General features: G+C 34.3%; 1 protein-coding gene across 3 annotated transcripts in view; it reads right to left on the bottom strand.

Moving 5' to 3' along the window:
• dnajc17 (DnaJ (Hsp40) homolog, subfamily C, member 17) overlaps positions 1-13,786 on the bottom strand; it is an 83,927-nt gene that overhangs the window by 1,901 nt on the left and 68,240 nt on the right. The gene's annotated exons all lie outside the window — the stretch shown is intronic.

Genomic DNA, 13,786 nt, shown 5'->3' on the forward strand with positions numbered 1-13,786 from the left:
TTTTGCTTAAAGAGTTACTATTACAGCTGTCAAAGACCAAACAGCAGCTATCTATCTTTGTGATCCAGTGGGACTTAAGACAGAGGCCTGCTTTGTCTCACTACAATATCTCTGGGTTTAAAAAATCTGGGTTTCAGAGTCAGCATAACAAAAGTGTGATAGAGTCTTAAGATTAAGTTCAGAATTTAAAAAGCTTGTTGTTGCCTTAGTTACTTTGTTGCAAGCAGGATGAAAAGGCTCCTTTGTATTAAGCTCAAAACTCCTGCATTATTTAATGCATATTTATAAAAACTAAACACCATTCAAATACCACACTACATTTTTTGCTGATGTTTTGTGCAAGAGACCAATGCTCATAAAGCAGAAAAATAAATTGATACCAACAATTTTAACCCCTGCCTGAATATATGATATACTGTATATAGGTTTCTAAAGATTTTAACCTTTGGAAGTGCTGAACATCAAAGCGCCTGATAGGAAAAAATAGTCTTGAAAATAGTCACTGTTAAAAGATCACAGGTAAATTAGTTCTAAACAATATGCCCTTTGCTTTTGTTCCAGTCGACTGTAACCAGTTTTCTGTGCCCATGACAATGTGACATTTGATCTGAACTAAAGGGGTATTATTATGCAAGAAATGTTCATCATGCATACACATCAATGTTGATTGCTTATTTTATTATATTTCTTAATCTGCTTTTCATTGGCACAGTGGATGAAATCTGGGGTATGACAGTGGCTTCAAAGTATCCTTGCAAGTATTCTGGATTATTTTCCTACACATTTCAGTTTATGGAGCACACAGGTGGTGTTTTACTGGAACATCTGTTTACATCCTGAATACTAGCAGAAGTCTGATGCACTTTTCATACTTGTGCTTGTAACAAAATACAAAATGAAATTACAAAAGATTTAGAAGGAAATATACAGCTTCGTGGAAAATGAAAGACCTGCTTCATGACGCTTTCATATAAAAAATCAACTCTAAGTTAAACATTAAAACTTAATTTCAACTATAAAAAAGAATTGATTTCTTTGAAGTCACAATGTCAATAAATTATTCTGACATTTTCTTTGCTTCCTGGAAATTAAGCAAATAAGCAACCCTTATCCTAATCAGGCACTTTGAAATGCAAACTGTCCACATCCATGCAATGTATTGGCATGGGTTTAGTTACTATACCAGCAAGACTAGACTAAATCTTACAGGCCTCTCATTTTTATTCTAGGCTCTTAAATGTACTCTGCTATATGGGAACTGTGAATAAAGTCAGATTGTCACAGCAGCTTTTATAATCAGGACAGCAGAATCAGGTGTATATGCACGTGAATGAGGTGACACTTGGAATACATAAGACAAATTCAAAATCACAAAAGATGACACTGTAAAATGTTGACCTAAGAGCCTGTCATATAGAAATGGAATCACCAAGCCAAAATCACATACTGTACAAACACTGGGAATAAGAAATGTTTGAATCAAGTTCTTCAAATGCCATCACTCCAAAGGAAACAAAGTGTAAAACAAAATAAAAAATATTTTGGATTTTCTGGCACAGAAGAACAATAAATGAAAATAAGAGACACGTCTTAGGCTATTTAAAAAAAAAATCTGAATATTTTTTGTCTTATCAGCCATGGTTCTTCAACGTTTCTTGCCACTGTAGTTAGTTTTCAAACAGCATGGGTTACAGGAAGACAACCATATTCTTTATGACCAAGCTGTTCACTCTTCTGCACTGAGGCACATCTGGAGTGGAAACTGCACAGCTTCACTGCCAATAGCAAGGCCAAGAGCTGCCACTGATATTGTCCAGTCTTTTGCAAGCTTAGCTAGCAGAAATCTAACTAACAGAAAGCTTTTCTGAAAACTAATTTCATGGAATAGGGTTTGCGCAATGCACAAATATCTGTAAACAAAAAATTGTACTGTAACAGACTGAAATAGAATAAGTCAATGTACTGACACCTAATGCAACCAAATAAACATATAACATTGTATCTGACTAATCTTCACAGCTCGTCCCTTCAATTGCAATGGTGATATGTACGTTACGTGACAAATGTACAGTTGTAGAAGAAGTAGTTACATAGACCAGAATGCTGAAAGACAGCTGGTGTTAGCTGTCGAGGTAATTCTGTTTGCTAATTAAGAGGGATTCAATAAATTCCTTTGAAATATCATAGGCTGACAGTTTGGAAAAGAAAGCACAACTTATAACCATTAATAAAAAAACAATGTAGAGCCAAAAAAAAGATCAACCACTTTCTTTCTACTACAATCCTATCTCTGCTTCATCCTGACCTCTACTGGAAACCTTTGGAACTATGTAAAAACTGTTAAATAAGTACAAACTACAGATCAGCCATTGTTCCTTTGCAGGTTTTAGGACAGAGCGAAATTAGCAGAATAATGCCAGGCCAATAAGTACTATAAGTAGTATTTTTAAATAAAACTATAAAGTCTAAATGTTTTTTCTTTCTTTATACAAATGACTCCTTTTGAATTTCCTTTTGACATTTAACTTTCATGAGGCTTCTTTTCTGTTGTGTTCAATGAATTCAGATATCTAATGGTTTTTATTTAAAAATATTTTTTTGAAAATAAAGCTATAGACTGTAAATGATAGAATACATTTATCAGAAAACAAAGAAAGATATTGTTTAATGTTTGTTTCTATTTATTTCAAATGTTGTACTTGGATAAAGCTTATACAGTAGTTAATATAAATATGTTCACAATTTCCAAATCGATATTATAAATGAGGCAAAAATAGTTCAACATTATAATATACATTTAAAACATAAATTAATATTTTTGATTTGTTGGGAAAAGAAACTAGTTCCTTGGGAAAATTTAACAGTTTAACATTAACTTAAGGGACTAGTTAGATCATTTTCATTTTGTTACACAAGCCTGGACACAAACTGTCTGATTCTAAGATTTCGATTATGGCTAGATTTCTCCTTACCATGTTTAGCAATAATACTATAATTTATTGTGAATAATTCATACTTAATACGCTAAATCGTGAAGCAATTTAATAAGAATTCTCTAACTTTTACAGACCTGAACATCACATGTATGTATTATTTTTGAGTTACACTCAAGTTTTATTGTTTTTGTGGAAACTGCACAAAAAGACACTAAGAGAAACATGCAGAATCCATACAATAAATACTGAATGTTCACACAAAAAATAGCAGGGTAGTGTGGATGACACAAGTTGTTCTGTTGAAAGATGACAAAGAGCTGTTTATTGATGCCTGGGGTAAACTAACACCACAATTAAGAATAAACTCCAAAGAACCCAGACAGAAACCTCCTGGTCTGACCACATTATGACATCACACAATTTTACTGTTAGTCACACCCTGATGCGAGACACTCATATAATGAAAACATTATCTCAGCAGGAATCTCAGCTATCAATGTGTTCAATGTCAAAACCCCCACAGCTACAAAATGAAATATATATTAACAGGAGTTTGTATAGCTGGCACACACGAACGTATGCTTAACTAAAGATTTGTTCATCTTCCACTTTCAATACCATAAAACCTGTTTCTGATTTATTAAAAAAACATTTAAGACCACCCTGAATATTCTAAAATCTTGATAAATAAATGAACTAGAAACATATTTAAGCAATAATAGTAGGGTTATTAGAGCATCTTACTCTGCTACCTACAGTATCCATGCAAGACATCCATTAGTGTCAGGTACACGTACGAAATATTATATTGTAATCCTTTCTTCATGAAGAAATATTTATAGCTTGGAAAAAAGTAATACTATATTTTAAGGTTGGGAAAAGTTTAAAGACTTTGACTTTAATGTACTGACAGCAAATTAAACTATTACACAGCTTTGGCACTCTCTTCCAAAGTTAAAACAAACAAAAATGAAGTACTTTACCCACTCAGATAAAGTACTCCAGTCTGTTTATTTACAAGAAAATTGACTAGGAACTGAAAGAAAAATAAATACGGGTAAGAGTTCTTTTTGATCCTTCAACTTGTGTTTAAAATGAAACCCTCAGGCATTTGGGGACCAAGTGAAACTGTCACGTACACACGTTCAAGAAACGTTCAGATCCACGCCTACTGTTAAATTCAGAAATCACTGAGAAACACGGAAGGGGTGAAACAGATGTATCTATATTATCAAGATAAAGTATGATTTTCACACTGAAATCACATCTGGACTTCCAAAGCATGCAGTATGTTAAAGAAGCAGCTGCAGATGTAACAAAATTGTAGTGTAAATAGACACTTCTGAGTGAGTAAGGAACCCTACAATGCAGTTATGCATTTTTAAAATTATGATAAGGGAACCAGAATTTTATTGTCATTTCATTCCACCAGACCAGTCTCCGAAGTTGCTATTTGGCAAAGTGTGGACATCCAGCCTACTGTGAGGTAACCTTAATTAACTGTGGCAGCAGGTACACTTTGTGTCACCACAGGAAAATCCAGAGCCAACATGGATTTATTCTAATTGTTTTTAGCTCATGGTTAGTGTCTTTATTGAATTTTTATTGATTCATCCCAGTTTCTTAAAATGCCATAAAAAATATGAATGGTTGAAACCGTTCTTGTGTTTACACTCCACTATTAACCAAAAACTCCAAAGCATCAACAATACAAGGAAACTGGGAAAACACTCCTGACGTGTACATGCATAGTCTGTTCTCTGTCTTCAGAAACATCAAGACCCTTGTGTTTGTTGTGAACAGCCCAACAACAGTCCTTTCATGTACAGCGTTTGTAGTTGATGAAGTAGACAAGTTAATAAAATAAATATTCCCAATGTAATAAAGTAAAATACAAAGCACTGTCATGGAAAACCCACAATGCTAGGCAGGGTAGTATGATATTACAAAGACTGACAAAGCATAGACTGATATCTTTTTAGCTGACATTACCAAATGAACTGAGGTCATAGTACCAGACTGCGAAATGCAATTATGTCTGAATGTACTGTATATAGCTAGCCAATAGCTGTCAGTCCATTACCTTCATAGAGTGAGATACGCCAAATACAAAAAACGTTTGGTTACATGAATGCAAACAAAATGGAACTATCTTTATAACCACCAAGGTTATAATGTTTAGCACTTTTTGGTTGATCTAAATTCCTCCCAACAGGTGAAGTTAATTATGGGTTATTTGTCTATGATTTGTGTCAACAAGATTTGGAGCATTGATTTATGAGGGCCAAACACTTATTTAGAGATCATTAGAAGTGCGATACGTGCATACTTTGGCCCAAGTACTTTTGCTAAGTAAAATAAACAAAAAGAAAAAAGCACAAGCCAGAATACAAACTGAAAGTAATTTGGTAATTTTTAAAATTCGATTTTGTGAAAGTGCTTACAGCTTGGGCTAAGCAAGTGATATTTCGTTATTATGGTAACATATAGTATATCGCCAAAGTATGTCAATATAGAAAAGCAATTCAGAATTGAATGACACCGATTATGTTTTTTCAGATACAGTGGCACTGTATGCGTAAGGTTAAGGACAAAGGAGTCCTTGCTTCTTTTTTATTTTTATATATATTCATGTACATGACATATATTTTACAAAAATACAAAAATTTTGTACATTTTGCTAGCACTCAAAAGGGGTGAAGCAGTTACATTTTGGAACAATTCTATTTTCAAAAATTCTTACTTAATTTAAGAGTACATACAGTACATCAAATGTGCTCGACAGAACAAACCATAACAGAATTCATGACTTAGGTGATTTTTAAGGTTATTTAATAATTGTATAACTACTTGAAAAACCACAATGCACTTCAGGCATGAATTATTTCAAGATAAAGCCAGCACAGACATCAAATAATACCCTTGAGCAGTGAACAAGCCTGCATACGGAAATAAGGAATAAGTAACACATTTAGTTCTCTGAAAAATACAATTGAGTTACATGAGTGTAGGGCAAGGACATCACAGTCAGGACTTGCCAATTAAAAAAAAAAACAGGATGTTTGATGTTCTGCTTTTCATTTTTAAATAATCCAGTGTCTTTGAGTCCTAGATACTGTGGTTGTAAAAAGTTGAGTGCAAAAGGTTTTTATAAAAAAATACTTGATCTGCTTTATTTCACACTGTCAACTTATCTTAAAACAGAAATACCTGCAGGTGCTATATTAGAATACCTTGCTCAAGACAGAAGTCTTGATGAATAAAATATTTTTCTGCAAATAGAATAAACCTCTTAGCAAAGTTTTAAATGAAAATAAAGGGTTTGGATACTAAATGAAAAGCTTGCACAAGGAAGGAATTTGATTGGCACATAAAACACTAAATGTTCGTCAACATGGCTCCTACTGTAAAAGATAATGAACAGTATTTGGAAAGGCTAAAAAGTTCATTCAAGTATAATTACATTTTCTTACAAATTGAAATTTCAGAACTTTGTAAAACTATTTATTCAGGAGCATTTGAAATAATAAACTTTCAGAAACAGCAGCAAAGATGGTGCAGTTAAAGACAATGCACACCTGATGGTTCTAGATCAAAGATCACAAAACAAATCCATTAATATGTTGCCATGAACAAAGCGAAGTACACTCCAATTTACTCATGGGGTGTTAACAGACATGCTAGGATTTATGACAGAGTAGGGTTGAAGGAAAACAGTCTCATACTGTTTTAAAAATATGAATCCGTGAAAAGCCAGTAGTTTTTTTACCTCATAGTTGGCCACTCTGACAAAATGCAGGCCTCAGATTTATATTTAAATTTAAGACAAAAGAAAACTTTTGTTTCAGGATACTAGAAATCCAGCTCATGTCACATGTAGCTAGCTCCTCCAAAATATAAGCCAAAGGAACTCCAGAGAACAACTCCGGCCTTTGGGAACCATGTTGTTGCTGGGTTTGCAGTGTTCCGGAACTCTCCATGTAATAAGGAATGTTCTAAGTTCTCTAATGGGGGTGGACTTCCGTGAACATTTTCTATCCCGAATTTAATGTCCTGTAGCAGGGTATTTTTAGCAAATAGCTCATTTTTGCTCAGCTCTTTTCTCTGGAGAAAAACAAGGATCCCAATTTGTCTTTTTTTCAAACCTCAGGAAGACAAAAAAAAATCATGTAGAGGTCGGACCCTGAAATGGGTTTATTGTGCACATTTCACATCGACGGGTATCACCCACACATTCCACCGATTAAAAAAGGCAACCAGAATAAAAAAAAAAAAACATTGAAAGGAATTTATTCCACAACAATTGGCCTCAAAACCAAAATTCAGAGTACATGAAAACCAAACAATACTGTTATTCAATTCTCCTACAAACAATTTTAAAATGTATTATCATTGGTATTCTAATGCCTCTACTTTGGGAAAACTACTCCACAATTTGCAAAATCAGCCTAAATGTGTGCAAATATGTATCGATGCCACTGTTTGCACATTATAAATTCCTCATCTGGAAGTTTAGAAATTGTCTCCAAACGTCCACTGTACTCAATACAGCTTTTAGACTTGCTTTTACAAGTCTACTCTCTAGACCTCTTTTACAGGAGCTAATAATTAGCTATACCGCTGTGTGAATCAAATACTTCCCATTAGGAACGAATTAATATTTACCTATAATAGATTAATTAATGTTACCTTACATCTACATTGGATTAATATTAGCTACAGTACATGGCCAGAAAGCTCAAACACTTCAATCACTTCGTTTATCTGTCCCCATTTTGTGCTTGACTCTTTGAGCTAAGTGGTTCATTGGCATTAGCACATATCCTGGATTCTGCTGCATTATAAGTGAGTGAACTGAGGGACTGAGCAAATGTTTCTCCTTGAATGGCATCCTGGTATGGTGCCGCAGCATTCCTGCTACTGAATCACACAGTTGAGTGAACTGAAGGAAGAGTTTTTATAGCTACTCACTGTGCTTTGTCTAGCCTATAAAGCATCTTACTTCTTGGCGATGCCAGCATACACATGGATTCTCCTAACAGTTTAGCTACTGTTTTCCTGGCTAATTTGGATTATTACAGCTCTACTCAGCATGTCAACTTCTCAGCACATAAGTGTGGCCATGCAGACTTAGTCAGTACATGTGGTGTGGGTATTTCCAATCTTCAAGCATTAGAAGTGGGCATTTAAGACCACAAGACTGAAAGTCCCTTTACTTAATAGTAAAGAGAATATGATCTTCCTTAAATTGAAGGTGGTGAATTCAACTAGCCTTTGTGATCACCATCACCAAACATCACTTAGTGTAGGTCAATCACACCCTAACACAAGTTACTGATAGTGTACCTTTCTTACATGGAAAAAATATTCTAGAAAAATTGTAAACTGATTTTTTATTAAAGGTAGGTCTTGCCTAACCTCCCTAAGCCACTGGTTAGAATTCCTTGAACAAGCAACAACAGTAATGTATACGGACAGGGCAAATAATATGGCATATTTAGATTTTCAGAAGGCTTTTGATTAAAAAAAAAACGAATAAATGCATATTTCTCGAAATTCAGGAAGCAGGCATGTTGGGAGTGTTGAGAATTGGTTCTTGAATACAAAACAGATTCACAGATAAGGGGTGAATACTCAGTTTGGGGGGATATAATTAGTGGAGCATTGCAAGGATCTGTACTAGGACCACTGATCTTCCTTATCAAAAGCAATAATCCAGATTACAGAATATTAAATTTAAAAAGATTAAAGATTTAATTCAAGACTGTGCAAACACCTGGCAAATGATGTTTAACAATTTTGTTTACTACCCTGAATCAGGAATATACTGTAAGAACACAAGTATAAGAGGCAGTGATTTTGTGAAGTTTTGGCTTGTAAATATTGTTTTCTTTTAAATAAATATCCATGTCTTCTAACAACACCATGAAATTTAAAATTTAAATGACAAACCATAAAAGGCATTTTGTTATGACTGTGAAATTCACAAAAATAACCATGAATTTAGTAGGGTCCTTCAGTTAAGGCACTAGCGTTCCAGGTTACAAGACTTTCTACACGAGTATAATCCAACACTCCAGTGTGAGTTTTGCGAACAAGCATTTTAATTCCACTAAAGACCAGGTGCCATGGCAACAGAGCCCTCTCTTGTCCAGCACCACAACAGTGTAACGCATTGCCCACATCCTGTGGTCATTTTTAAAAGCCACTTAAAGACCTATTTTTTTGCTTTAGCATTTTAATGTAGATTTAGTTCTATTGCTTTCACTTAGTCAATTCAATATGCACTTATTCTCTTTCTTTTTATTTCTGCTTCTATATTTCTGTGTTCTTTTGTGCAGTAATTCCAGTTTTGAAGATTCTAAATAAAACTGTATTAAAATGAATATTATCATATTGAATAGATCTTCCCCCAGCACTGTTTAAAATAAAAGAGATGTTAACCCTGATGTTCTGGCTAACTTCCACTCTGGGTTTGCACAGTCTGGCTTCCCTAAATTCGGCCTTAACTCAACTTAAGTAATTTCCTTCTCCATCTGACCTGCTGTGGACTATGGCTGAAAATCTTTAGTGTGTCATCCAGATTGATGCAGCCATTCAGTCATGGATTAAATGTGGCCACTTCTTCATATTAACTTTGGAAATGTTATGAAATAGACAAACATCTTAATTATTACAGATCTCACAAAATATATACAGTACATGCTATTGTTCCTGAATTACAGAGGACATAAAGTATGTATGGTAACATTGCTTGTCTAAAAATGGCTTATCTTATCTACAAGATTAGCCATAGGTATTCCCAATATTGAGAAATGTGTTTTAATTTAATGAATGCAATAAATAAACAGTGTGTGAAATGCAAGCCTTCTCACTGTGTTTACTTTAAAGCTTTTGACCTTTAACTTCACATCACTATTTGTTTCAAATCTGCAAAAAATTTTACATCAGCAATTTACCGTGTGAAAACTATAAGATCTTTCATGTCTACAGAAACAAATGTCTTTTTGAGGCATGTCTTTTTTCCTGCCTCATTAACGGTGATGCTCAAGAACCCTAAGAAAAGTATCACTTTTATCACAAAACCTTTTTTTTTTCCTTTGAACAGCTTCTGCATTTTAAGATTGGGTAAGAAAGAAGCAGGAGTCTGCCACTTAACACCCAGCCAACAAAGTACAAACGATTATTGTAAATGGAATATTTTATGCCATAGCTCAATCATATTATTTATGCCGTGGAATGTCAAAATTGAATGTTAACTCATTATAAAACTGAATGTAGTTTATGTAGTATGAAGTTCACTTCATAGTGCCTTTTTTGTTTCAAAGAAACATCACCTGAAGAATACTAATACTAAAAAACATATGTTCGTCTTATAATAGCCATGGTATAAAAGAACATGCTGCATTCAGCTAGAACAGCTTTATTTTAAGATGAAATACTTTAAATCAAAAACTAAGGCCGAAAACCAGTCCAAATCCAAACCACTTTAACATTATAAGTGCTCCTTCACATGAAATGCATTGGTGAATGGTATAGCCTGCTGAAGTGTGAATATGAAATTTGGTAAAAAAGAATTATTAAAATATAATCAATTATTGGAATATTTTCATAATGGGTATGCTTCTCAATTTGTGTTCTAGAACTACAGAATACCAGACTTTTTTTGTGAGTCACATTTTGAGTTGTTAGATCAAGAGATAAATGTTATTTACTGCTGCATTAGAACATCATTTAAATCTTATCAAAGTTTGCCCATGTTCATGAGTCACAATCCTTTACTTCTAAATTCCTAACCTTACTGCAACTTTCTTCTAGCTCTAAAGCTATACTCAATGTAGAGAACTGAAAAATTATCGTGTAATTATCTGGCATTGCTTTCAACGTGGAGTTTGTATGTTCTCCCCCTGTTCATGTTGGTTCCCTCCCACAGTGCAAAGACATACTGGCAGGTTCAATGGCTTCTGGGAAAACTGCCCTGTGTGTGTGTGTCTGTCTGTGTTTGTGTCTGCCCTGCAACGGACTGACATCCCTCCCAGGGTATATCGTGCCTTGCACCTGCTGCTTTCTGGGATAGGCTCTGGCTCCACCTGCAACCCTGTATTGGACAAAGCGGTTAGAAAATGTAAGGATGAATGAAGGCCTGTGAAACCTCCTTTAGCTAATGTGTGCACATAATCAGAATATTGCTGCAGAATCTATCTCCAGTAGAGCATTTCATTCGTAACAGAAACAAAACAATGACAATGATGATACAGGCTCATACTGCACCTCTGGACCTTTTTGATGTGCGGCAATGAATGATATCTCTGTATACCTTAATGATCCAAGCTCATCTTCCTGTCAAGACATACTGTGTGCTTTTACACATTTTCAAAAAGGCAAAGTTTAACAGTTGACAACCTCAAATCAGTTAAGGAAGGAAATTTCTAAGTAACCTAAGGCAGTATGCACATTTCTTACTACTTCCACAAAAAAGGGGAGGAAAGTTAACTGTAAAGCTATCACTTGCTCTAATACTAAACAAATCAGCTTAAGACATGCTTTACTAGCATAAAAAATGATTGCCACAGGATTCATTGCCTGTAATTGTTTCTTGTGTTTGCAATACCCAGAGAAATTATTGCCTTGTTCCATTTGTCCGATTGAGTCAAATTGCTGTTTGCTTAAATCACAAAAAATGTTGTTGGAATTAATAGCCTAATCCTAAGTAAATGTTATGATTAGTCAGTTATTTGAACAATCACTGGCAATTATACCTATCAGAATGTTCTGTAAGACCTTCACCCACTGACGTTTAGTGGGAACAGCTCTGCCATTTCTATTAAAGTGAAAGACTTCTAAAAGGCAGCCAATGAAAAGAGTTACCTATTGTAGCTCTATCATCACTTTCACTCTAAAATGCATGTCCTTGGATACTACATGTGTAGTAAGAACTACACTCTTGTAACAGTAAGAATCTTTAAAATGGACTCTTCAATATGCCTTTTTTAATTCAATGGAATCTGAAAGACTGTTAAGTGGCTTCATTACCTTTAGTGCGAAAATGTAAAAGAAAGTCTGGCAGTTAAGGTATGCTGATGTTATATGGTATCCAATAGCTACACAGGGAAGTAAGAAATGCAGTCATGCATAGTCAATTCACATTAAGGGTATTAAAGCATAAAAGCTCAAATAAATCAGCATAGGGAGATCAATAAAAATCAAGAGAGCCAACCAAATGGTTCAGAGTCTTCAGAAGAAGGAATGTTTCTATGTAAGATCTCCTGAATCTCCTACGTAAGATTTTCTGAATGCACTCAAGATATGCATTTAGAAGATTGTTTTTCTACAGTTTAAAGTCACTCTCGTGCAAAGAAACTCTTAGAAATATGATAATCAGAAAAATAGAAATGACTTAGAATTCTACACAGCAGGTTTAAAAGCAGACTGGTCTCTTTTGGAAGTTTATCTCAAAAACACTGGCCTTTATTGCTAAAAATGTGCTTTAATTCAAAACCTGTTAAATATTCTCTTGCCAAAAAGAAATGCAGAAAGGCATTAAAAACACAACAAATAAATACCGGAATCAATACCTCCTCAGTATATTAGGAACAGCTGCCAGTGGGCAGGCAGTGTGTTCTTGGTTAGGAAGCAAAAGTTAGTCATCACCTTCCCTGTGAAGATCAATTTGTAGATCTCAGACTGAAACTGAAACTAGTGGACAAGTGGAATAGCCTGTTATCTTACCCTCCTGACCAACTCAAATATAGGACATCCTAATAGAAAAACTATGAGGCTTGGTAAAAAACTTTTCAGGACCTTTTAGAATCCATCTCACATCCGTTCATGTAATCTGCAGAAGTCCAATATGACATTTACTGGGGATTCCTAACATTTAAGAGTGTGCTGAGCAGGTCTTTACATGCTTACAGGTTTACAATCTTGGTTTCACATGGTAAAAACTAATAACATGATGAATTATTTGTCCTTTAAAATACATAAATATTTCAGAACCGTTTGTTTTAATATTATCTTCCTTAGAATGTAAGTTAACACTGAACTAAACAACAGAAGCTGTCTTTAAGACATGATAAAATAACGTGTGTTGTGGTAATGCAGAACGAATTAAGCATTTAATATCTATGTATAATATATTAAAGTTATTACAAAAAATAGCAAAGCTCCCCGCACAGACAAAATGCAATTAACACAAAATGTGGTAAAAAAAGGCAAGGAAGGAGTTTTAAAACGCTATTGTTTTGTGAACTTGTAAAGGCTGCCCCTATGAAATCATTTCCAAAATGTATGTTGAATATATAACAACACCTTTAACAGTGGAACAGATTTTTTCATAAAAAGAAAATAAAAACAACAAAATACAAAGGGCTGTAAAACTGTGTGAGGCACATAGAGCGACAATACTATAAATCAACATTTCTACTGTAGCAAGAGATGACGTATATTTTCAGCAGACACTAAGCATGTTTGTGCTCTGAATGTGTAGCATTGCGTAATGTAATGTGTTTCTTTCAGCATTGAGCGGGAATTTGTATGGTTCTGGGAAAGTCACTAGAGCCTATCCTATGGAATAAAGGAAATTCAGAGTGCAGAGACAATGACACAAAGATTAGCAATCATGTTTTGGTTTCTTGGGTTTTTCTCATAGCTTTTAAAGTTCACCTCAAGAAGGATCCAAAAAAGCCAAATGTTGTGTATCTTTTCAGCATGGAAAAAAACTTTACTTTTTACTTTGCTCTTACTTTATACTAAGTAAAAGACTAAAAGCAAAAGAATGTAAAGAAAATAAGGTAAAGGTAAAAAACTAAGAATGAAAAAGTAAAAGACTTAATACACTTAAAAATAAAGTC

Source organism: Lepisosteus platostomus, chromosome 10, assembly GCF_059453375.1.
Source record: "Lepisosteus platostomus isolate fLepPlt1 chromosome 10, fLepPlt1.hap1, whole genome shotgun sequence".
NCBI lineage: Eukaryota > Metazoa > Chordata > Actinopteri > Semionotiformes > Lepisosteidae > Lepisosteus > Lepisosteus platostomus.